This window comes from Syngnathus typhle, linkage group LG2 (assembly GCF_033458585.1).
Source record: "Syngnathus typhle isolate RoL2023-S1 ecotype Sweden linkage group LG2, RoL_Styp_1.0, whole genome shotgun sequence".
Classification (NCBI taxonomy): domain Eukaryota; kingdom Metazoa; phylum Chordata; class Actinopteri; order Syngnathiformes; family Syngnathidae; genus Syngnathus; species Syngnathus typhle.
The window spans coordinates 18,395,850-18,421,876 of record NC_083739.1 but is presented as its reverse complement, the minus strand read 5'-3'; the positions used below and the strand labels follow the sequence as shown (position 1 = coordinate 18,421,876).

General features: G+C 42.2%; 1 protein-coding gene across 2 annotated transcripts in view; it reads left to right on the top strand.

Moving 5' to 3' along the window:
• Window positions 1-26,027, top strand: part of rerea (arginine-glutamic acid dipeptide (RE) repeats a) — a 117,047-nt gene that overhangs the window by 8,453 nt on the left and 82,567 nt on the right. Inside the window, exon 2 of one of the 2 annotated variants that reach the window (XM_061300516.1) lies at window positions 24,892-24,964. The exons of the other annotated variant lie outside the window; for it this stretch is intronic. The gene's annotated coding sequence lies outside the window, so the exon portion shown is untranslated. The remainder of the gene's footprint in view (window positions 1-24,891; window positions 24,965-26,027) is intronic. 2 annotated transcript variants of the gene reach the window in all.

Sequence of the window (26,027 nt, the reverse complement as noted above, 5' to 3'; positions counted from 1 at the left end):
GAGAGAAGCTCTTCTGTTGCCTGGAGGTGTCGGCAGTCCTGCACAGGAAATCGGTGAGCTAGATGATGATTACTGTAGCTTATGTGCAATATATTGAGAGTGGGAGAGACAACATTGATGTCTTGTTATCGATTCCGTGGATCCTCTTCAAAATGACAATAAAGTTGTTCCTAGTGTCATCGTGGAGCACACCTTTTTCAAATCAGCGGAGTAGCAAATTACTCCTGTCACCATCAGCCGCCCCAAAGCTCTCGCCGCGTTGTGTGATCATCTTGCGAGTTGAAAGTCAGGTTAAATCTCGCTTTGCTCGCTTTTGTTTGGGCTTCTGTCAGTGCCGCCACGTTGCATGCTTTGAAGCGCATCGTGCTGGTTTTGTAGCGCTGCCTCCATGTAAGCCAAAGCGCTCTGAATTTAGAGGGCAACAAAGTAGCTGTAATATGATCTGATGTAGCGCTTGTAGTGCAGGCACATGTTGTGGAGGAGGAGTGGGTCATGATTGATTGTTGGAAAACAGAGCTTGCTCGAGCTCCCACACACTATTTACCTGCAGCTTTCCTCCATTGTTTTTTTTTTTTTTTCCTCCTTTCCCTCTGGCTGGCTGCGATATTCTCCCCTTGTCGCCTTTTCCCCCTCTTTGTTGTCGCAGGCAGCCCAAAAGCCCCTGGGGACAAACGGACAAATAGAAGACAGCAAAAGGTGAAGCTCTTCATCTTTCGCCCTCACCAGCACTCAGCCAGACAGGTTTCCAGGCACTCAAAAAAGCAAAACAAAAGGAGGATTCACAGTTGCTTAGCTTGAGGTGGAGCACACCAGGAGGCTCATTGTCTTATTTGTCAAATGCAGAAAATATGAAGTGCTGGTTGGTTGGTAATGCAGGAGGGATCCATTTTTGTCACTTCAGGCGATGCTGTGTGATATTAGCATTTGCATCATAGGGCGATATAGTAAATATGTCTCGAACATCTTCTATTGTTTAATTTAGTGATGTTTGATACCACTTTTTTCAGGCTCTTACCTCAACTCTTAGTACTCACTGAAACAGATACCAAGAAATTGATACCAGTACTTCTGACACATAACATTGCTATTAAACTGATGTCAGATCATTTCAAATAAAGAACTGATTGTTCACATCTGACAAAAGGCGGAGCAGTCGTTCCGCAATAAATGGTGTCCTGTTTGAATAAAACACAAATAGCTCAGTCTTATTTTGGATTAATTTGTGATCAATTAAAAATGAAAAATAAAACTGAAACCTCCTTGAGATTTAGTCTTTGTTCAATATAAATTGAAATGGAAAATACTACAGGTTCAATTGTTAACTATGACACTATGAAGTTGGAAAAGAGGTTGAAAAACTGTTAAAAAATGTATCGCACTTTTTTCACATCAGATGATGTTAAAATAGATTTTCACTTAAACTATTCATCACAAGAAAAATGTGTTGAAAGATCAAATCTAAACAACTGCAATTGTCAGGAGGAAAAAAATGCCACGAGACAGCGCCGTTGACTAGTATCGGCACCCTTCGCAAACCTCGATTGTCCTGATACAGATACTTGCCCATCCCTTGTTTGTGTCATAATTTTGAAGTGTGGGGTGCGCAGTGTCTAAAAGCTAGCGGAGTATTTCTTTCAATGACATTTCTTTCGGTACGTGTTAAATACTGTATTTCAAGAATACCAGTATCGCAATATTCAACATCCATATTGCATATAACATGTTTTCCAATATGGTGCTGAGCTATTTCAGAGAACTACTGAATGGAAGAAAATAGACATATTTACAAACTTGAGGTGGACATTTCTCTGCGTTTCCTATTTGGAAAACAATCATCGTGTTCATTGTTATGATTGTGGCGTGTGCAAATTGCCAAGTAGCTACGTGTCGACTCATCAGTATCCTCAAGACTATTTCTATATCAATTGTATATGGTAGAAAGTATTTGGAAATAGTGTATTTATACCAACATCAATAGAGGTGAAAGGGGGAATCTTTGAAATGTAACACACCGACATGCTCACATTTCCATCTTGCCTGTGAACTTAGTCAGGTTGTGGTGTAAACCAGGGGTCACCAAACTACGGCCCGCGGGCCGGATACGGCCCACGGGACCGTTTAATCCGGCCCGCCAACACTGAACAAATTGTATTATTAAACTTTTTTTTTTGCTCATTTTGCCTGCAATGACTGCGTTTCCCCAGTAGATGGGGAAGCGCTCGCCTGCGCATTTACTACCGGAAGCCGTGTCAGAAAGCTCGGTGCACACTCACAAGTGCGTCTACGGACATGGCGCACTCGCGCTCTATTTGTATCAGTCCCGAATTTAGAGCGTGGGCTGTGACGACAGCATGCTTGTCATTTGCGCGCTGAGCTTTCAGATGCAGTTTTGCTGGAAACTACAACCTACAAAAGGATTATAAGGAAGGAATACAAGAACTTTAAGAGACTGCTCATATTTGTCAGAGAGGTTCTGCTCTGACAACTGAGCTGAACTTTTATCTGTTAAGATTGTGCATGGCACAACAGAAAGTTAATGTTCCATGGTTTTTTTTCTATGAAGAACCCAGAGAGAGTTATTTAGTTATTATTTATTTCCCGTTTTTTCTGTGAAGAACTCAGAGAGGGTTATTTAGTTATTATTTATTTCATTAATAGTGTTATTATTTGTTTCCTGACTTTTTTTCTGTAAAGAACCTGGAAAGGGTTATTAAATAACCGTTATTTGGTTATGTGTGGCTTTCTGGAAAACAATAAATTTTTTAAGCTACCCTACGATCGTCACACTTTTTCTGTTACAAACTGACACCGGCCCGCCATCAGAGAAGGGAAAGGTTATGTGGCCCTCACAGGAAAAAGTTTGGGGACCCATGGTGTAAACACTGCACTCTAGTTATTATTTGCCTCTAACTTGAACGAACTTGATTAAATGCTTGGCTCATTTGGAACCATCCCAGCTGGACTCCCCCACAGGGTCCGTCTCGATCAGCTCTTGGTTTTTTAGAAATGATTAGCACCTGCTGTCGCGCAGATTTCTCCTCAAGTTGACGTCTTTGCAGATTTCACGCGTGTGACTGAACTGTCGGAGAGGTTCGAGCCGCAAAGCAAACATTCCGCTCTGCACAAAGCCAGTGTTGCTCAGAAGATGGTGGCTCAATAGAATACATGCCAAAAGCAAGACTGGTGGCCGGGGTTTAAATTTCAGTCCTCTATGTGATCGCACGGCTTGGAGTCGCAGGGGATGAGAGTCCCCCACCACTGGGCACAGGGTCTCCCCCTGAGCACCAAGCAGACTTGCTTCTTTTCCCTTCCATGTTAGGCTCTGTATTTAACACTCGAGCGTTTCCATTAACAAACTGAGAGCTTGTGAAATTCCGAACATAAAACAAGACGACTTCTGACTCCCTAGAGTTTTATTTGTCTCGCCCGTGCTGCTGTAAAAAAGATGACAAGAGACAGAGGGGAAAAAAACACACAAAAAAAAGAACACGTCCTCTATTTCCGTCTCTTTTGTCTGATGGCTTTACTCTACCTTTGGAGTGCGGCTGCTTATGTTACCTCGGCCACCTTGTACTTTCTGTTGCGGCGAGATAAAAATGCGAGCCTTTCTTTGCGACTTGATTGTTGATAAATAAACTCAGAGTGGTAGAGGTCACGGTTTGCTCTTAGATTCCGAGTATATTGTATTTGTAAGCTAATTAGCAGTAAGGGAGCTCACGGGCAATGAGGATTGAAAGGCGTGCTTTAATTGTTTGTGGCATGTGAAATGAAAAACGATAATGTGTGACTAGAGGCCCCAGGAGACAGCAATCTGGTCGGCAGCTTAAGAAGAGCGTCCGAGAAATGCGTTTGCACATGTCTCCCTCCTTCTGCTTCTTCTGAGCCATAAAGCTCTTTCAGGTAATTGGCCAGCAGCAATTTTTCCTCACGCTATGTGTGATCCTGTGATGAGGCCCGAAGAAAACCTTGCCGGTATCACGAGTGAATCCTGTGGTTTGAGCATGTGTGTTTGCTTGCAGTCAGTCCTTGTTCTCTGCACAGCTCTGCAGCACCACCTGATTTGACTTGGTAATGGGCCGTTGATGAGTCTTTGGGGGGAATTGAAAAAGGCTCGCAAAGCTGTGCTGCTAAGACAATGCATGAAACGCCACCATATGTGTTTTACATTGGAATCGGCACAATTCAGAATCAGATTGTAAATCAGACCGGGCACTGAAATGACTCCTTTTATAATCGAGCGTCAGCTCTTGTGATTCCTATGCCTGTTGTCCGCTGCGTGATGTTTGTAAGAACGATGCAGCGTGACCACACTGCACATTAGTCTACATCATTAAGTCCATCTAATGTTCACAGGCTTGAATTGAACCATGGCGACGACAGAGTGACTCTCAGGCTCTAAAGAGTGTCGCCGGTGAGAGGAAATTCTGCATTTGGCGTAGAAGGAATAGAAATCATTATCTCCCCCCTCCCTCCTTTGTTTGGGGCTGTTGAAAAGAGGATGTACTTGTGTGGACGCCGTGGTGAAAGATAGAAATTTTGCAAGAAGATTATAGTGAGCAAAATAAAATCAATAAGCCTATTTTACCTCACTATTCACATATTTTTCTCTTAAAGCCTATCCTCACTGAAGAAGAAGAATGCCTTTATTGACATTGTACAACTGGTATACAACTGCATATCTGTGATACTTGGCATATATTTGTGCTCTTTCTTTAACGCCCTAAAATGCCACAAGGTGGCGCCAAAGCCCAGATTAATGCAAAAGTAGTAAATTACGTTCTGAAAGTAGTATGTTTAAAGTGACACAGTATGCGGTGCAAAAAATAATACATAACCTGTAAACCATATATTTTTAAGTTAAGTTTTATAAGATGCACTTAAAATTAGATTGTGTTTTTGTATTATAGTGTTTGGTATATTTATTGCCGAAGCCAGCAATTTAGATACTGGAAGGAAGCACACATTTTCAGTCGTGACACTGTTGACCCACATAAAACCACGCACTTTCGAACCAGAGGTACGTTCATTGACAAGACATATCAACATATACAAAATTGGAATATTATTGAGGTACTGTTTGGTTTACATGTCATCCCAAGTCTGCAAAAGATTTTTAGGCTCCTCACGTTACAGTATAAGGACAACCTAGCCTGCCATATAGTGGTGAATTGTGATAATTCCAACTTAAAACTACTACAGTCAATACCTGCCTGCTTGGAGTTGCATATTCGTAGATCTTTTTCGGTCTTTGTTTTATTTGGGGTGATTTAATTTAAGGAAAATAGCCCTCTATGGTATTGTATTTCATAAAACTTGTAGCAACTTAATTAAAAACAATGTAAACAAACTGTGCATTACAATTACCGTAATTTTCGGACTATAAGTCGCACCGGAGTATAAATTGCACCAGCCATAAAATGCCCAAAAAAGTGAAAAAAACCATATATATAAATATAAGTCGCTCCTGAGTATAAGTCGCCCCGCCACCCAAACTATGAAAAAAAAAAAAACGCGATTTATAGTCAGAAAATTACGGTAATATATTGCGATGTCTTGTGGTGTGCCTAACTTGACCACCAGGGGGAGAAAATTCAAGCGTGAAGAGACGAACAAAGAAGACTTTCACAACTGACTAAAATGGAGTGATTTTAGTTGATAGATAAGATGAAGAATCCTGTGTGTATAGTACTTACTATATTCTACTACTTACTATATATAAATGTCTTGATGCACTATTTATGTTCAAATATTGAGTGTAGTCTGTCCATAGTGTTTTTATTGTGTGTTAGCATCAAGTGTGTGGCTGTTTTGAATAAACAATGTGCTCCCTGGTTTGTTTTGTTTGACAGTAAACTTCAACTGGTTGGGTGGGGGTTAAAGAGTGTTTCACCTTTTTTGTTTTCACTGTCTGCTAAACTGCTGCTTGTTACGTGAGTTGAATTAAGGCCACAGACACCATTCAAAATTTTCCCCTTAAATCGAGCAGAAAGATCATCCAAAAAAACGCCCATTAACTTGAGAAATTTGTAAGTTGGGAAACTCGTATCTCAAGGCGCCACGGCTACAAAATTATCTTACAATGTCCAGGTATACAATTTAGGTGGCAATCACGGAGACCAAAAGTCCAAAGATTTTACGTGTTTTATCATATGATTTAGCAACACTTCTGTCATCACGAGCATGTGGAGATTCGCATCACAGTAGTAAGTACTCGTCATTAAGCGCCTAACCACACAAAGCTGCCAGATGGCAACTATCAATATCCAACATATATACCGTAGCAATAAAGATATTGCAACACTGTTAAATAGTCCCAGTCCAATTCTGTTCCCCAACAGCAGATTGAATCCATATTTAGCAGAGCTCATAGCTGAATGAAAAGTGCTCTCGGTGCTGAGAACATAAAAGGTAGCCAAACCAGGAGTAGTAGGGGAGATAAAAGCAGCTTGCTTGAAGCACTCTGTTATTTGAAGCACATTTCTACCGCTGTTGATGGAGCCGCTAACATAATAATTCATCTCGCTGACTTTTTATCACTCAGCGCGCAGCACACACACACACATACGTACATAGACACACACACGCTCACTTAAAGTAGCTACACACAAACAAATATTCCTCTCGACGCCACGGGTCAGCCCCTGCTAATATGAAAGTGATTCAGAGATGAAATGCTCATCATTTTGCAGAGAGGTGCTGTGAACAAAAAAAAATAAAGGGGGTGATGGGCAAGGACTGCCTCGCTGGGGCATCGTGTCTGTGTGATCTCCTCCGCTAGTGCTGCAATTAATATTAATGTGCTTTAAAGCTCCCTCCACCCCTCCCCGCCGCCCTCCCTCCCTTGTGCATGCATTTGTGCAATGCAGGGGAGGAAGAGAGCAATAAAACCAACAGGATAAAAATCCAAGTAGGATATGACAGTCGTCATGTCAGCTGTCTTTGCCGCTGGACGGATGAAGGCGAGCGTTGAATTGTGAATCTCCGTTATAGAGACAGGAAGGTAATGCTGCGTTTAGGTGTCTACTTGTAGCCTCAGCCATGGCGACGCTCCGGGCGGTGAGCGGCCTGCTTATTTAGTCGTGCTGTAATAATGCTTGACCTTTTCCCGAGTCCACCACCTGCCCTTTAGCGCCTTAGCCTCCCTTCAAATGCCCGTGTGTGTGCGTGTGCGTGTGTGTGTGTGACTCAAACACACACTGGCAGGGACTGGAGGAGAAACGAGCAGCTCCTTTGCAAGGAGCTTCATGGTCTGCCAACTCCTCGAGTGGATCGTTCCAAATTAGTATGCATTAGGTGGTTAGTGCAAAGCATCTAATTATGCAAGATGGCACTAAACCGTCTATGTTATGATTAGCCCAACACGTTACACCCTTAATTCTTCATTTTTACCCCCCCCCCCCCCTCTGTCTCTTGGCGGGTGAGTGGGGGTGATCAGCTGGCGAAGGAGCTGCATGTGCCCTTATTCTCCCTAGAAGTCTATTTCTATTTTCTGTCTCGGTGCATCTCCGTGGCGCTCCCCATGATATTTAGTCAAACGGTGTGGAATCAAGTAGCTTACCTGTACTGTATTTGCTCGGCTGCCTTTCATGGTAGGCAAAACACAAAATCTCGAGTGGTGGCGCCAAGGTAAAGCGTGAGCAAGGGAGGCAGTTGTGCGGCTGCCGAAGAAGCCCAGCAGCTCCCCGGAGGAGCGTATTATACAGCAAAGATATCAAACCATGAATCATTTACGCTCGTCCTCCCCTTGCCTTCTTCTACCCCTGCGCGCCAGCCAGCCGGACGGCCGTATACTTTGCCTTTCTCTCTGCATCTTTAAAGAAGGATAATTGAATTTGATCAAAATTGGCGACTTTATGTATTATTGATTATAAACCTGTTGCCTTCACCATGGTCAAGTTTTTTGTCGCCAGTTAAAAAAGAAAAATCAATAGCCTGTATAGCGTCTGATTGTGTGATGGGTATCTTGGTGGTGAGCGTTCACACTAAAGCTGTTGTACATTCTAGTTTTGTGTGAGTGTGTGTGTGTGTGTGTGTGTGCATTTCTGTGTTTGTTTCAAAGATGCTAGTTTGTTTTAGGGTTGAGCGATAATTTTGGTAAAAAATACATGGTACGATTGTTAAGGAAGAAGCAGATTGCACTGGCCGCTGTAGCTATATTATGATACAAAGAGGTGAATGAGTGAGAAGTAAATGAGAGGGTGGATATTTGAGAAGCTCTTTGCTGTATTCATGATTGCATGTGTGCATTATAGTGACGGAGACTCTCGACACTTCACTTTTTCAGCTGTTGGTAAAAATCAAATTGTAAATATTACTTGGTATTATTGTAAAACACAATATGTATGTAAATGCTATATTGGTACAGCTTAGCAGTGGCTGGCTAGGTGTCGCTTTGTATTCCAAAACCTAATTTTTGTTGTGACTTGACCTGGCATTTTTAATCGGCTGTTATTTCCGCAACATTGCAAAAGCGTTCAATGAATGACATTCGTAATCGTGGTAGAAATTAGTGGCTACTCCTGAAATTTCATGGCAGAATCCCTCAAATTGGACAACAGTTCTGTCACGGTCAGGCCGCATCCCTCGGCAAGTTTTTAGAATGGGAACTTTGTATACTTGCATCGAGTCCTCCATCTAGTATACCTTGTGACTTTGAGTATGGCTGCAATCTTTATCACATGTAATGACTCTTCAGATGCAAACTCAATCAATATGTGTAACTCGAGGGGAATGAATGTGACTTTTCTGTGTAAAACAGTTAAGACTTTGTCTGGAAGAAGATCAAAGCTGGAGTGATAACCTGGACAGCCGTGATGCGACACTGATGTCATGGCATCGCCAGAAACATACAAAGGGCCCTGTTAAATTGCAATGTTGTCACGACTGCTGCTCACAGCATTTGGGTGCCGCCTGGATTTTCGTGCCATGCTATGCTGGCAGTATTCCGCTGGAATTCACACAGGTAGGCGGCATGTGTTCGCATTACTGCTGGGCTTGCATTTGGCAAGACATATTTGTACAACAGTGTAACATTTTATCGTGTCATCCTTGGAACGTAGTACGTATGACATAACAGGCTACGTATTTCCTTTGAAATGGATTTGCGACACGAAAAGCTGTCATATTACGTTGTATTCCTTGTTTCTCAACCAACATAATCATGATACAGTAACTTATTGTGGTGGAAACCTGAAAGAAACAAAACTCCCAAAATGTTTAGCAGTTTAAACTGTAAATATACATTTACAAAACACTCCTATCATTTCAAACTCCTCTTACAATATTACTGAAGTAAAGATGCCTTACAGATGATTTGATTTAAAAAAAAACAACACGTCACCTTCCCAACCTGCAAAAATAGCAACTGGCAAGACCTTTGTTTTTGTTCGCTTGATCTTTTTAATAGCCAATCAGCAGAGCAAAAACATTCACATGTGGCAAAGGGTCTCCAGAATCTCCGTTCAAGTTAATGTCTCCTCGACATATAAAAATGACAGTCTCTCAGTCGAGATATCCTACTACAGTGGTGCCATTTCAGGGCATTACAGACAGCCACAAATAATTACTGAGAGACAACATTTATTTATTTATTTATTTCTAAATTGTTGAAGAAAGATTACACACAAGCACACTGACAAATTGGCATTGACTTATAGTCTTCGCCTACTTTGCGGAATACCTAAATGTAGAAGGGCAGAGTGCAAATTGTGTATTGTCAAACGGCACATTCAGCATGCAGTGTGCACGTAAGGATGCTATTGTAATGTTTGTTGTGTTGTCGCCACCACCGCCGCTGCTGCTGCCGCCGCTCTGTGTTTTGTGTGAAAGGTGGATGGGGCATGAGGGTTAATGTGGTGGAAAAGAGTGATTTAGGTCAGCGGTCGTGTCTGCATCTGTCACACTGACAGGCTGGTGCTTTACAAGCCTCTGTGTGCGGTGTTGAATAAAAGAGAGCGGCAAAGACAAGGGACGAATGAGCCGTCCGGCTTTGCAAATGGAAAGGAAGCGAAACCTGACTCGACTGTGATTTGTGCTTTCAGCGACAGGCGCGCCGTTACAAGCGGCCGTTTGATATAAACCTAATCAGCTTCACCTCTTTATCGAGGATCAAGACTGTTAAAGCCGCCGCAAATAAGTGAATGTCTCCATGCCTTCTTCCGCGGGGTTATCCTTCACGCCCGTCATCGCCTCGCTCTCACTACATCTCCCTCCCCGTGCGTCTCTCCATAACCTTTCCCGTGCTTCTTCATCCGATCACTCCTTTCATTTTTTCAGCCAGGAGTGCACTTGAGTTTCTGTGTAAACACCGCAATCACTGATGAGGAAAAGAGCTGACGTCTCTGCGCGGGGACTAGAGGGAGCCATTTTGTGTGTTACTTATCAATGCGCGTGTCTGTCTGTTTTAAGCGCAATTGACCCATCTGCGCCGGTTGCTTTTGCTCGGTATTTGCAACATTGTAACAATGCGTCCATTTAAAATGAAAATAATAATGATTTCTACTCGATGACCCCGTGGCAGATGGTCCCTTTCCCCGGATTATCTCCCGTTTTTCCATATGTTGACTTTCACATTTTATAATAGCTAGATAATGTTGATGAAAGGAAATGATGAATGAAAAATCTGCTCTTGCCTCCCATATTTAACAGCATTTGTGAATGAGTGTAAGAGATATGGCGAGTATATCTCTGAGCATTAAAGTGATCGACCGATGTATTTTTTAATCAAAATTAAGTATTGGATATTTTTAAAACTGATTATTCGAGCCATTATTCCATTAATCTGATGCAGTTTTATGTGTATAAAAACATTTCCCTGCTTACTGCTTATTAACCAATTATTTCTGCAAGAAGGGCTGATGGTCGTTATTTTCTACAATACTAGCAGATGTTTGAAAACGTATTATTTTGATTAAACACAAAAGATAATCAGTTTGCTTTGATGAAAGACTATAGAAATCACGTATTACTTTTAAGAGACTGAAGTCAGAAAATTTGGTTAAAAATGGCTCTCAACGATGACTCGATGATGAAAATACTTGATTAAATTGATAATTAATTTGTTGTTGATTAACTGATGCTCTTTGATACCTCTAATCAAAACACGTGTGCTGTATAGACACTCTAAGCACTGTGTTAAAAAGAACAACTGCCATAAATCTATTATTGTGCGAATGTAGGGCAACTGACATTGGTCAGTCGAGTCATGTGGAGGTTACCCTCTTGTTTAATTCTGTGTTGTCAGTCACTGTCTAGTCTTAGCTGTTGGATCACTCATTTAGCAGTTAACAAACCTTCTGAGATGTGGCTGTGTCTTGTCGTTTTTACTGTTTTGATGGGATCTTGCTGTAAATATTTCATCTTCAAATACATGGCTTGCTGTCATGTCTGTATCAAACACGTTTCACAGCGCCATCAATTCCTCGTCTTTCTTTGCTACGTTACAGCTTCTCTCTCTTTTTTTTATTGTGAGCGCCACTGTGCCCTTTGGAGGTTTTAGTCGAAGCACAGCAACATATTCATCGGCAGCCCACGGCCTAATCAGACGGAGCGCAATCATTGTCAACCAATTGTGTTCCTCTTGACCTCCCACATGGAGGAAGCCTGCACTGGCTCTCCAGAGTGCCACCCCAATTACTGCAGCGGTAACGGTGATAAAGAAGGCTCAAATGAAAATGGCTGATTGACGAGGACGCGCAGCGCTCATAATGGGATTATAAGCAAGGTAACGGTAATAGTGTTAGCGGCCCCACCGGTGCAGCGGGATTCTAAACACTGACCAGGTATTTTGCGATTTACCCCCATCTGCATCCTCGCTCTAATCTAAGCAGGGTCCTCATGGGGAACCTCGAGCCCAACCCCGTTGTTCGACTTCTGCTGCAGTGTCAAGGGGCGTGTGTGTTTAACAGGGCTTTTATGCTTATATGAGCCGCCAGTGACAGCCTCCCTCTCGCTCTCATTCTCGCCGTCTTTTTCTAGTGACAGCTGTGGGATCAGAACAAAAAGCTGTCAATTTCTAAAGCAGCAGCCCGCCTTATCCTTTTCTCTCAGACTCACACACATGCGAGCGAGCGCTCTACGAATGGCACAATTAGGAGGTAACCGTGCTAAGAATCAACGCTCAAAGCCTATTTTTACATTATTTATCATCTATCTACATAAAGAGGAGAAAAGCCCTCACATATGTGCCACCTTGCCGAGGAATGATATTTGTATTCTTGAATTTCTGAAACAGAGCGGCTCTTTGTGTCAGTTCAGAGCTCCCTTTTGTTGTCTGACAACATTAACGGAGGCATAATTAATTGACCTTGGCAGCTCCTGTGGCAGGTGCCGACTTCGACATGATCCAGCGCTTCCTGTTGAGCACCCAGTGAGTTTTTTTTTTTTTGTACCCGCACACATTGGACTTTTGTGGATACGTGCGTGGCATACTACCAGGCCGTACCTGAGGGGGCACCCACCCCAATATGATCTTGCCTCCCTAGGCCTGCCCAGACCAATGAAGAGCAGAGCTTACTGCCTCTTCTCTACTCTCGCCGGTAATTTATTAAAACGAATGCAAGCTTTTTCCTCACGCCCGAACGTTTTAATTTTCAGCACTAGCCGACGCTCTCATGGTAGATAAAAGACTGACAACGTTCCATAGAACTCCACAGCACACTGCATCTGTATTTACTGCGCCACTCGGCCTGTTTCTGTGAAGGGAGGAGGAGGAGGAGGAGAAAATGGAGGATAGGCTGCTGCATTCATGTGTCTTTACATTGACGTGTTTCATCCGGGAAAGCGTCAGTGGACAGTTGGCGGAGAGTGAAACTGTCAGGCAGTCCTTTTCTACACGCTAGTACAGCAACACTATATTTACTCCCATAAAAACTGGTGAAGGAAGACATTATTGCTGCTCTTTACATTTTTCACTTATTTTCTTCTTGGTCCTCATTTTAAGAGAGCAGGAAGATTGTTGCTTTCTGGCTCAGTAAAGATGTTTTTGCTGAGATGATAGAAAGTAATTGACATTCATTGTTAATGTATCTTTTTTTTCACATTTGCCAATGAACATGGTTGTTATTTTGAGGTTTAGTGGTAGAATAAATGCAGTTAAGGTGCAATGATTAATTGACAACTATACTTTTGATGATGTATTGTTTAGATATTTTTTAAATTACATTTGTTCAAATTCTTGGGATTTTTAGCTTCTCAACATAGTATGAATCCAATTTCTTTAGCCTCCCATGAAAGCAGACTGATTGAATAAAATCATACTTAGCTTATAGCTTGGAAAACACTAAAAAAATGTTTTTTTGCATATCTTCTGACAAGTTATAGATTTCAGTAACTGAATCATAATTATGTTCTTTGTGCAATTTCCATGCTTTCAATTTGACTTAATGTCCTGTTTTTAAGTTATTAACCAAATCTTATTCATCGCTTAATTGGTCAAAAAAAAATCGACAGATTAATAATTTATTTAAAAGATCGTTAGTTGCAGCCTTAAAATGTGGGTAGTATAATTATTTTCGCAAATGCTCACCTACAGCGATGATAGGTTAATGAGTGTTCATAAATTATTAAAACTGAAATCTTTCATAAGTTGGACAAACAAAAACAAAGCGGAAATCAACTTCTCTGGCGAGGTTCACCGGGATGTCATGTTGACTTTCTCATTATTCCTTTCTGCTTGAATTAACACTGCAAGGAGTCACCCTTCTTCAGGGTCACCCACTCAATGCAGCCGACAAAAACTCATTAACCTAACTGGAGTAACGTTTGTATTGATTCTCCTGATGCACTGTAATTGCAGTATCTCGAGTTTTCAGCAGCGGAACCTGTAAGGGCAAACGCAATCCTTTTCAGGGTCAAACTGTTGCCAACATATAAATACAAAAAGTCAAGCGCTGCCAAGAATTGAGGTAAATATAATTGCTTCTATCAATAGTTGAAATTATAGCTGTAAAATGAACCGTAGTGATGTTTTTTTGAGCTACCACAAAAAATATGACATGATTTGATCCCCCCCAAAAAATACACCAAAAATGCACATGCACACATAGATGATACAAAGGAGCTTCGTCACTTCCCATGCTGAACTTTGCTCCTCCCTGACTTTCAAAGATTTTAGTCTATCAGTCAAGCCAATTACTAAGTACAATAAACTATGATGAGCAACTCAAATGTTTCCAATTAGCCACAGCATCACTGCCCTCTTGTGGCCCTCTGGTACATTACAGCAAGAGCATTTAACCGCAGATAGGTGAGTTTTTCAGCAAAATGCTTAGGACAGGTACCGCAGGAGGAACAAATAGATGAATTTGTGAATAGTGAACTGCAAGTATTAAGTAAAATGAAGTTAAACACCGTTCTGGAGTACTGTATTCTACTATATTTCACCTTGTTTCACATTCTCCCTCCTCTCCCAAGCAAAACATGCATGCTAATCTATTGATGCTTGCTGAATCAAGGTCTCACACGGGGCACTGACATCTTGTGCCTTTTGTACAATAGTAGATGGCGCATTTTTTCTTCCTGAAAAATTTGATGAATTCCAAATTGTACGACCTTCTCGGTGCTTTATTCATACAATCCTGGTGCAAGTGGGTGTTGTTTCAAAAAAGCCGCTGTCTGTCATGTTCCTGCGCCTTCATGTCGTACGTAGCCTGTGGTGACAGGAAGACTAATGCATTCATAGGGCTGCCACAGTCAGCAGCATTGCTTTACCTTTGCTTAATTGAGGAGAAACTCCCCTGACGCCTGCTTAGCACTGCACCAGCTAGGCGAGCAGCTAAAGTCTAAACCTTTGGAGCTGAGGCCACCCAACCTTGACAGAGAAATAAAACAAGCCAAGACCGCTCAGGGACTACTGGGGGGATGATTTAATAATGTTGATGAGCTATTACGCCAACCTTCAGTCCCGCTCACACGCTCTCTCCGTCATGGCTCTTTATATGGAGAGGTAGGCAGCCCCCGACCAACTCTGTGCCTGAAGGTGTATTCAGATGGGCCTGCTAAATATTTCAGAGCCTGAAGACAGGGTAAAAGATTTGTGAGCAAAAGCCAGAGCGCGGGGAGCAAAGGAAATCTGTGCTGAGGGTTTTGACATGTACTGTGGAGGGAGCTTAGAGAGTGTAGTCAAGGGCAGCCGGGGCAGGCTTGTGATTGGCTGACTTCAGAATGCAGTCAGGGTTGTGTGTGAAAAAGATTCTTTGTCTGAGTACTGTAAAGCAGTGAACATACGTACTGATTTTTAACAGTTTAACCGTTTTAAAACCGTGCCCTATCGCACACATGACCGTGGGCTCTCATCGACGCTTCCTCGCCGCCATTCTTCTCTCAGTTACGCGCTTGGTGGCATAAAGGTCAGAGTGGACATGAGTAGAGCTGTGCATATGAATTTTGGTGACGATTACAGAACAGAAGGAGACAAAGCAAGCCAGGGAACAGTTTTACCATGCTTGCCTCCTCCCTTCTTTCATGACAGTCAGACTAGTATATGAAAAAAGTAGTCCCCACACATAAATAATGGGCATCATAAAGATGTGATAAATGTAGTCGTAAAAAGAAAACGCATTAAAACTCACGACTGAGTTTTCTGGGGGGGGGGGGGGATCTTAGTTGCCGACATCCTTTTTAAATAGACAAGTACCAATGACTGGCTGTTGAATACCTCACCCGGTGCCGCCGGAAAATGAAAAACAAAATGACACAAGTATAGAAGCAATGCTAAAAATGGAGTGGACTATATTGCCAAACAACCAAGTTGAGTACAATTTAAGCGTATCTTCCCGTGGCAAGACTGAGCATGACAATTTTGCCTCACTGTCCTTAAGGGGCTGCTGTGAGTTTCAATACGGTGATGAGAGGTTGGTGTCAGGACACCTGCAATGTCAGGTGCAGAGAAAGAGAAGAGATGGAGACGGGTCGGGCGAGCTAGTGGTGAGATGGCCGAGCAAAGAGAGCTTTTTGTAATTGGACAGCGCACGGGAGTCTTTGCCCCCGCTGCCTCTTTTTATCCTCCAGCACCGCTCCACTCACCGCTAGTTATTACCCAGCCATTATCAGCTGCTCTCCCAATGCACACCGCTGCTTTTTATTCAAAAGGCCCCACTCGCTGGTGGATTTATTTGTTGTGCAAGTAGCCGTCTCTCTTATTCATTCCACCTTGGAGTGTTTTGTTTGCTTTTTTTAGACCATTTAATCATGGCTGAATACCCCACGACAACAACACGGCACCATAACCACAACTTCAGGCTCAAGTCTGTACGATACGGATTTTAACATATTCACCTCATTCTGATCTCAACAATTTTGCCAGCAGTTTGTGGGGATGTTTTTTTTCCTCATTTCCAAACCATTTTATTCATAACGTTTACAAGTGTTGTTTGTTTTGCCCTATTCTGGTCTGGTCGTTCCACAGTAGCACCGTGCTTCTTTCTGTCGTTTTTGTAGCTTTTATGAAGATGTTGGATTGCTACAAGAGTCATTCTTGCAAATTTTCATGTGTGATTTATTATTCCACTCGGGTGTATTTGAATCGAAATTTTGGTGCGTCTTGTCTTTGTGATAAAGTCTCGTTGACGACGATATTTTGTCCTAGTTTTCATTGATGACAGAAATACTAGTGTGAGCACTGCATATTTCTTTGACTTATTTTGTGAGTTATGTTCCCGGCATACCAAACAAAGTGAAAAGTAAAGCTGCTCAGGAATATGGAGGTACAATGTGCAGACAGTCATAAACTGCTTTTGAGGTTTTTATTTTTTGCAAACTTACTGTGATGCTAGAGTTTGTGTAACCCACCAGTGAATTCAAAGCGGTGAACAAAAATAGATGACTCTGTCACTGGGTTGGTTACATTCTGAATGAATTTCTTGACTTCTCCAGCAAAAATAGCAATAGCATACAAAAAATTAAATAAATAATAATAATAATAAAAATAATGGACAAACATTGATGATGAAAGAGAGTCTGCTGACACACATGTTTGGATTAAAAGGGCATGAACTTTGGCACCAACTTTAGCAACTTTGTCCGAATAATCTCCTCACACGCGTTATTCCATATCTCGTCTTGAAAGGGATTTGGGCTGCAACGATATCACACCTGCTATTACCCTGACATTTTCGCTGTCTGCGAGGCAGCCTGGAGTCACTCTCAGCTGGTGCGCTCGCCCCTGGATTGTTCTGCAGTACCTCAAACTGAGATGGAGTGAGGCTATTAAAGCAGTAGATCTCCTGCTCGGCAACACTCCCACAGGCGCTCTCCAAAAACACATATGCAACTGGGCAAAAGACGCATCCATGCAGCCAAGTATTCATGTCATAGCGCACATCCTCCAAGTGGGACCACCCACATACATCAAACCTGGCTGTGCTGTCAGCACATTAAAAAAAGAAAAGAAAGCTAATTGTGGGACTGCCTTTCCCCCCCCAGATAGGGTCAGAGTTGACTTGAAATTACAGGCGGTGCCCCCATCGAAGCCAGTGATGGATTTCAACATGCACCGTGTTTACCCCTGCACATACACTTTCAGTGACAGAGCACAGGACCATTCTATAGCACCTCAATGACCCCCCAACCCCCCATGTATGAGCAATAGATGAGGTGGTGCCAATAAGTGAATTTGCTGTTATTTCCCCTGGCTCTTAGCTGAAGATGTCAAACCTCCGCCAGTGAGGCAGCCAAGGATGACAGGCGACAAATACACACGCGTGCGCACACACACACACACACACACACACACACACACACACACACGATCCCCTTTTATTCTTCTGTGTAATTTATCAAATTGCTTGGGCATGCGGTAAATGGACCCGGGTCTCATCAGAGGAGGAAAAAAATACATTAGGTCGCTTCCAATGTGATTACAGTGATTTTTAAGCATTGTATTCACATTCGCTCAAAGAATTATGTCGACGGTTTGATCGCTTTATAGTTTAACTGGCTACACTTGAGCAATTAACAAGGCTTTTGACTCGTTTACAACCACAACAAAGATGCCATGAATAGAATGCGCAAGTAGTCTTTAAACATTTTCTCCCTAATGCCCACAGCGGCACACTTTTATTGTACAAGAGGCGGCATCGTTCTCACCGAGTGATTCGTCACAGCTCCTCTTTTTGTATTACAAATCACCTCTCTTCCTTTCGCACCCCGTCCTCTCTAAATCATTTCCTTACACATGTGCGGCCGCCCCCTCTTGCTGTGATTCTGATACTTCATAACAGTGGGAGGAAATTGAGCTGACCTTGAGGCTGCCGAGACCCTTTTCTAATGCTGATGTATGGGCCTACGGTCACAGGCGGGCAGTAAGTGAGAGTCATGTTTTTATTTGCCTGGGTGCGTGGCCCCGGTGTCAGGACGCATAACAAGGTTCATTTCTCGGCCACTCAAGCTGGCTCCGTGTCACCGCAATTCCAGTCCAATAGGTACGACAGCCAAATGTGTCTTTGTATGCAGAGATAAGTGGCGTCATGTTGCCTCGAGGATTTGGATAGCCGCTGAGGGCCACTACTTCTCAATGGTCTCAAGCATAAAGCTGCAGCAGCACTCTTAGTTTTGCTCTCTGCATTTCCCATTTGGAACATCCAAGCTTTTTGTTCCCATGGAGTAATTGCAGTGGCGCCTTGGCTCATGGCTTTATTTGTTCCATGACCACACAATACACTCACATCTCAAATCATTAACGGTTACCGTTATTCTCTGTCTGCCATGAATGTAAAAACAAAGCCTGAGTTGGCTTTAAAATATCTGAAATCCATATTTTAAGTCTTAAAAAATGTTGTCTCATCATAAATAGAATTTTGTGATTGTAAATATGGTAGGAGTGATTTGAACAATTACATTCAAATCAACATCATTACGTAGTAGTATAGAATTTTCAAATCACTAAGACTGCAATTTGAAAAAAAAAAAACATGCTTTGTTTCAGTTGCTCGGTAGGCTATATTTCTTTATATATACATATATATGTATAGTATAGTAATGAAAAGCATGAGGAGATGAGATGATTTGAAATCAAGTCATCAATGCTCTCATTAAGTTGCATTATTATAGGTCTTTTTTTGTAGAGGATAAAGAATGCCTGTGAGTATTGTTATATTGTCTGTCCACATTTTGGCACCACCATTTGTGTTCAAAACGCCATTATAACACTAAAAACAACTCAGGGCCTCTTTTATATCATTATTATTATTTTTTTTAAATGTTATTGACTATATGCTAAACTGAAGTGAGTTGAGTTTGTCGCCACCATCCAGCAAGGTGCATCTCTCAATCCAAAGCAAAAACAACGCCTGCTTCCTCCCAAATTCTCAAAATATACACATTAGGTTCATTTAAGGCTGTAAACTGCTCATAGGTGTGGCTGTTTTTTTTTTTGTCCGTATGTACCGTGTGAACCTGAAGGGTTAAATGCAGACACAGGCCAAATATTATGTACATGTACATGGCAGAAACAATATATAGTCTTAATCTGATGAAGGAGGGCTTTGAATCATAATATCAATTCCATTCATCCTTGTCAACACTAGTAAGGATAGTGATAGTCCAAACATCAGAGAGAGAACAGCCTCGTTAAAATTTGATTCATATGCTCGCATGACATTGCCCAAGGACTACTGTTGGACTACAGATGAGATCACAGATTATTCATTTGGAAATAATAAAGAGTGTTTGAACATCCTTACGTCACTATTGTGTCTGTATATGGCATATTATCGCCACTCTTAAGACCGCCCATCTTCTTCTCATCAGTAGCACTGTGCTCATCATCGCAATCAGCTACTTTCTAACACAATCAGCCTGCTCTCAAATGACAGTCACGATTGAGAAATAGACGGGGGGTAATGATTGAAGCCTGAGGAGGCGGACACAATTTAATATCTGTTCACTATAATGCAATCCATTACGACAGCAACCTTCAGTAAGCCCCCTCTTCCTCAGTTCTGCTTTTGAGTTCTATTTGTGTATGTGGTTTCTGTTTAAAAAGTACAAAAGGTTAATTAACAGCAGTTGAAAGCACTATCAACGTAGACGTCTGCAAATCGTACGCTGTTAAACATGATGTTTTGGCTGTTGCGGGTACAAATGAATGATTGGCATTCTAAGCACACTGCAGCCAAGGGACTCGATAAGTTGCTATTAAGATATGGAGGACCCTTATTAGGGATGCTTACTGAGATGTATGTAAATGAGTCTGCATTCAACATATTCAAATGAAAGTGCTCATTTCGAATCAAGATACACTACTGATGATGCGTTTATTGATTTTTACGTCTTATTGTTTCATCGGTTGTGGCTTTGTATGCTCACTTATTTTAATAACCTCATTAAAGTCTCTTTACGGATTCCTCCCAACACATAAAAATGTCAAACGTGATTTTGCCCGATTGCATAAATCACAGCGTATTATTCAAAATCAAATCTCTCTGCATGCGGCCGAAGCTAATGTGCTGTGATGTTATTACGATATGGATATTCCTCCACCCGTCTGCGCCGCAATGTTTTGTCTTCAGTCCTTCAAGCATGCATATTTAACAGAGGCACACTAGCGCGGCACAGTGTGCACGTTAATATGGTAATACAAATGCAAGAATGACTCAACGACAGCACTGCTGCTTGCCGTGAGGACAATGATGTCATTGTCAGGAAGGTTAAAATCAGATGTTACCCTAATTTAGACCGTAGGCTTGGTGGACGTTTTCAATTCCTGAAGCTTGTTGTGTATTCTGTATTGAATATTCCATTGGATTTGCGTCTCGCTGATGACATGTTTGGATGTGATGCATTCACAGTCTATCCTACAGCACTGACTGTATTTAAAATAGTTCAATACAGTAATAGAGAGCCACACTTTCTGGCCATTGATTTTGGCACATTGTAGGCTCAGACAGTCGATATGTTTACATGGCGTATTGAATTATTGGGTGAGTCCGACTGGACTTTAGAGTTGCATGTAAACTGTAGTTTGTTGAACAACACTGTTCCGTCACTTGACTTGGTTAATGACCGTGAACAGTATGGGGGAAAAAAACAGGATCAATGTTTAGAATCGTTATTATTATAAAGTGACTACTAATCGAATATCAAAATAGTTGACTAATTTGACACTCAATTCTTTTATAATTAATCAATTCTGGCACCTCTACTTACATGTACAAAGACTTTGTCATTTTAAACTCATCTTACAATTTTACCCTTAAAATGATTTGTAAATGTTTCAGCTTTTTAAGAGTCACACCGAGCAAAATCACACGTGCGGCAAAGACTCGGACTATCTGCCGTAACAACCCACTAGCTCAGTGCTTCTCAATTATTTTCTGTTACGCCCCCCCCCTTGCAAGAAGAAAACTATTCGCGCCCCCCCCTCCCCACCGTGACTATCCTAACTTGTCTTGTAAGTCGTAAAATGTTGCACTGTCGCAAACGTGACAGAAGTAACAATGAGAGCGCCACTGCCCCCTGCTGTAGTAGATGCGCAATTACACTTTATTCTAGTACTGCCAAAAAAAAAGCCTGTTCCCCAGGGTCACACGCGCCCCCCCAGGTATAGCACTGCGCGCCCCACTATTTGAGAAGCACTGCACTAGCTTAACTTGCCTACATCCAAAGCTCTTGGGTTATTTATCGAGATTGACGTTGACATTCTTGACACAAATTGCTACTTGCCTACTATTCGGGGCTCTGGTGCCATCTTGTGATATTTTAAAGCCTTTCATTTCAGCTTAAGGCTGCACCTTAACAAGTAACCGTCACTGTCATTTATAAACATGTCAGGAATGCTTGTACAAGCTGCAAAGTTGAATTGTTGAATCTTTATTTTTAATTCAAGATGTAAGATAATGTTGGTTACATAAGAGCGGTAGCTTTCAGGTGCGATATGTTTAGTCGACTAATGGCAAATAGTATCCTAGTCATTTTTGGCAGCCCTCGAAGACAGCCAGTAATACATTTTTAAAGTGTGAGGCCAGCTGAAGTAATGGATGCCAGCTTCCTTCCTAAGGGCTGTGGTGGTCAAGGGGGAGGGTGGATTTCAGCACGGGATTTTGGGATTGTCGTGTCAAAAAGGTCTCCCTGCAGCAGAGTGAATCGCAGCATGGGTGTGTATGTGTCTGTGTGTCTGTGTGCATTTGTGCTTGTGCTCCAGCTTTGAAATTGAAAGACCGAGACCATCACACAGCTAAAGAGGGAAAGGCCAGTTTATCATTTTCATCATGCCCGTCACCCTCAAAGTGCTCACATATAATCCTCATCAACTCACAGCCCCAAAGTTACATTCTTACGTACGTCCTAGAATATTGAGATGTACATGTCTAAGGCCATTGACATTCTTTTCACTGACTCTTTTACGACTTGTGGGATGAGTTGTTTGTTGTAGGAATGGTGTCGCTTGCCCTGCCTCTAAACAAGATTAAAAAGCGGTAGCAATGTTCGTCACAAACCGATTTTAGAACCCTTAACAGCTCAGAAACCAAATAGTCCTGTAACATTACATCTGACATTTTGTTGCCAATGTTTAGCTTGATAGTGTTTGTAGCTAACATCTGGTTTATGTTGATCATGTTTGATCTTTGCGTAACCTAATATATTATTGTCGGTTGTTATAAGCTGTGAATTTCCCCGCTGTGGGATCAATAAAGTCTTGGTCCTGTAGTGTTTGATGGCCATGATGTCTGTCACAGTGGAAATCCCAGTGTTGCCAAAGGGTTGCAAAATCAATGTGGACTATTCATATACGGTTCTAATCCTTGGATTTACTACCGTTTAATCTGTGGTTATGGCAGGGCGCTGGCGTTTTTAATGCCATCGAACAGATGTCTCTGCTCAGCCGTCCAAGTTAGGTTGCACCTGGTAACCATCAAACCTTGGCACCATGGAGGCAAATTTCTTCTTTCCCCTTTAGGTGGTAATTATCACAACAGGAGTAGAAGTACAACAGTCTTGTGATGCATTTAAAGTAGACGTATGAGGGGAAAAAAAGCTTCCGGCTAGAGGTATTCTCAATGATAGTTGACATTGTCAAGCATTCGTTTAACAGTAACATTAGTTACCTGAAAGCAAAGAAAGTAGCCTTTTAAGCGGCCATCCATTTTCTGGCCGACTCAACTTTACCACTTGATCAAATTCTGACGTTTCATGACTCGGACCGCAGAGTGAACAACAGTCACTTAATAATTCATTAAGTGGCACAGGCCACTGTGGGCACGTACGTTGGAATGGTTAGATGGAAAAGTAGCTAAGTAACAAATTTGCTTCTAGCTCAACTAAGCGGAGTCAACAAAAAACATGGTCAGTGGCAAAAGAGACCGTGAATGTTTGGCAAAAGCGAGCATAGCTCATCTGTGTTTTAACACCTTGTCTTGAAAGATGATCTATTGTGGGTCCATCTTCAGCCCATTGGTTTTGGCAACTAGGATGAAACAAGACCACTTTGATGACACTGAACAAGGCCGTATGCCCTGAAAGTATTTTTTTTCCTCACAAGAATCAGATTTTGTTAAATGTCAGGGATGATCAAGTTATCAGTGAGCCTTTTGTTTTTAAGGGTAATGTAAAATGAAACGTACCAGCAGAGGCCCTATTGATAGTGTTTTAACAATTTTGCTGCCTAAAGATGATGTCATCGATGTGAAGTTGAACTACTTGCCCATCCACGCTACTCCAACTCCCCCTACCACTGGCATTGAAATAGATGTTAGTCTCTCACAATTTCTTTTTTTTGTTTGATATGTGTGTCTCTAGTTTTGATTGTCTGCGACTCGTCAATTTGCAAATTGCATGCCCATTTCGAGTCAGCGCCAACATCCGAAATGCTTCTCACGGTTGTTCGTACTTGTGGTTTTTTTTTTTCTCTTCGGCTCTGTCAAATATCAGTCCAATTCACACTTGGCATGTGCTGCAGAGATTGCAGAGAGAAGCGTGATCTTTTTTTTTTTAATTCCCAGGCATACTTGCAAATTTAAAAGCGAGAGGACTATTCATTGGGAGTGTATTTCAGGAGACGTGTTGCATCAGAAGTGGAGCATGAATAATATCAAACAGGAGCATTTTGCACTTGCAAATATCCAGGGATTTCGGCCTTGTTTTCGTCAAGCTTTGCAGTCAATAAATAATTGGATAAGAGGAACCACAGCAAAGATAACATGTCAAGCATAAATCTACTAATATTCATGAGCACAGGTGCAAAATAGTTACTATATAAATATTGGGGTTGCTTGTCTTCCATTGGAGGGAATCCGTTGATTTGCAGAGCATTGATGGCAGATTATTATCATAACGCAGGATTTCTCAATGCATGCTTCTTAATGATCGGCAGTTCGATGAGAGGGTTAATCGAGACAATTACTGTGCATCCTTCCACGCAGATGTGTCTTCTGTCTGAGCAATGTGAAACCGCTTGCATTGAAATGTTGCAGATTGATGCGTGTCTTTGGTTTAAATGCAGACAACGCCTCAGCTTGCGGATGCCGAATGTGAAATGTCAACGTTATTGAACAGGTGCTGCGAGGCAGGCAGTGCTGTGATGTTTTTATTTCCAAGCTCTTGTCGAGTGAGGCGCAGAAGAGAGGGCTCAAGGGATAATAGTGAGGGGGTGTTCAGGGGTGTGCGTGCATGTGTGTGTTTTCATTCTGTTTGTAGCGGCTGAATGCCGAGATGTGCACTTATTGAGTCGTGGGGAATGATCACCGGTTCTGAATAAATTGCCTTTCCTCGATGATGTTAACCGTGATTTCTATTATTTATTATTTGCACGTCCATGTCCATGCAGTGTGCTTCCAAAAATGGCCGCCCTCCTCGTACAACGAGCCGTTGTCACCTGGTTTGTGCCATTTTTTGCATCATTCATGTATTTTCCCGCCTGTCCCTCCCCCTGTCCTCTGTGTGTCCGTTTCCCGTCAGTGTTTCTCTTGCAGATTGTCGTTTTGTCAATACTTGTTGAGAGCCGGTGAGCTTGGAGGTGAATGCAGTCAAGGTTAGTCAACAACACCTCATGACACGCTAGAGCGCTGACTAACACTGCGCCTCCCCCAAAGAAATGTTTCTATTCTTGCCCGGTGGACCTTTTGTTACCTTTCTCTACCTGTCCTTGATGCTCTCATCCATGTTACTCCCCGTCATCATCATCATCATCATCTCCTCTTTTCTCCCTGCCACTTCTGCTGCTGCCTTCACCATCAATGGAAATGTACTGGCTCAAGCTTTGTGTCTGAATGGATTAACTCATATTTCATCGCCTTACACACACTGTGCCAGGCCCTGTCACTCACAGCGGGTGTCTTTGTCATGAGCATTTCATGTTAAGGGCTTATGTCCAGTGATATTTCGTTTTTGCCCTGGCCATTTCAAAATAATCAAACCCAAAAAATAATAACGCTTATTTGGTTGGCTTAACACATACTCGAAAAGCACCTCTACTGATACCGATTCCCCGAGTAATCAATGGGATCATCGACTACAAAATGATTCATTTGTGACAACACTAATATGGACAAACTCCTTACGCTTGTGGCACTTTTCTTCAGTGGTAAGATTTATTTAATGTTCGCTCGTTAAATGTTAAACACTGGACTCGAGCATAGCCAAGTAGCGAGGGACTTAATGAGTTTAGTTCTTGCCCTCCTGCTGCTGATGTGTTCATGAGACTCTCCCTCACTTCCCGTGGCATCCGTCTTTCTCCTCCATCCGTCCTCTATATTCTGTGTGCTGATTTAAGGAGCTCACGCTGCGCCAAGCCTCTTCTGTCTATTCGCCGCTGCTCCTATTACATTGACTGTTAGCATGCAGCATGTTAGGTTACTGCGTGCTTCAACACTGTTACTCTATCTTCCCCATCTATCTCTCTCAAACTCTCTTTCCCCCTTTCTTGCGCACACACACACACAAACACACAGTAGATGTTAGATTCTTCATGCATTATGCAAAATATGTTCATCCGCACAAGCAATTTGCAGTTTCCGCTTCACCACTTCAGATGGTAACAATGTTAAAACATACCTGCAGGATATCTCTAGTGTGTGTGTGTGCGTTTGTGTGTG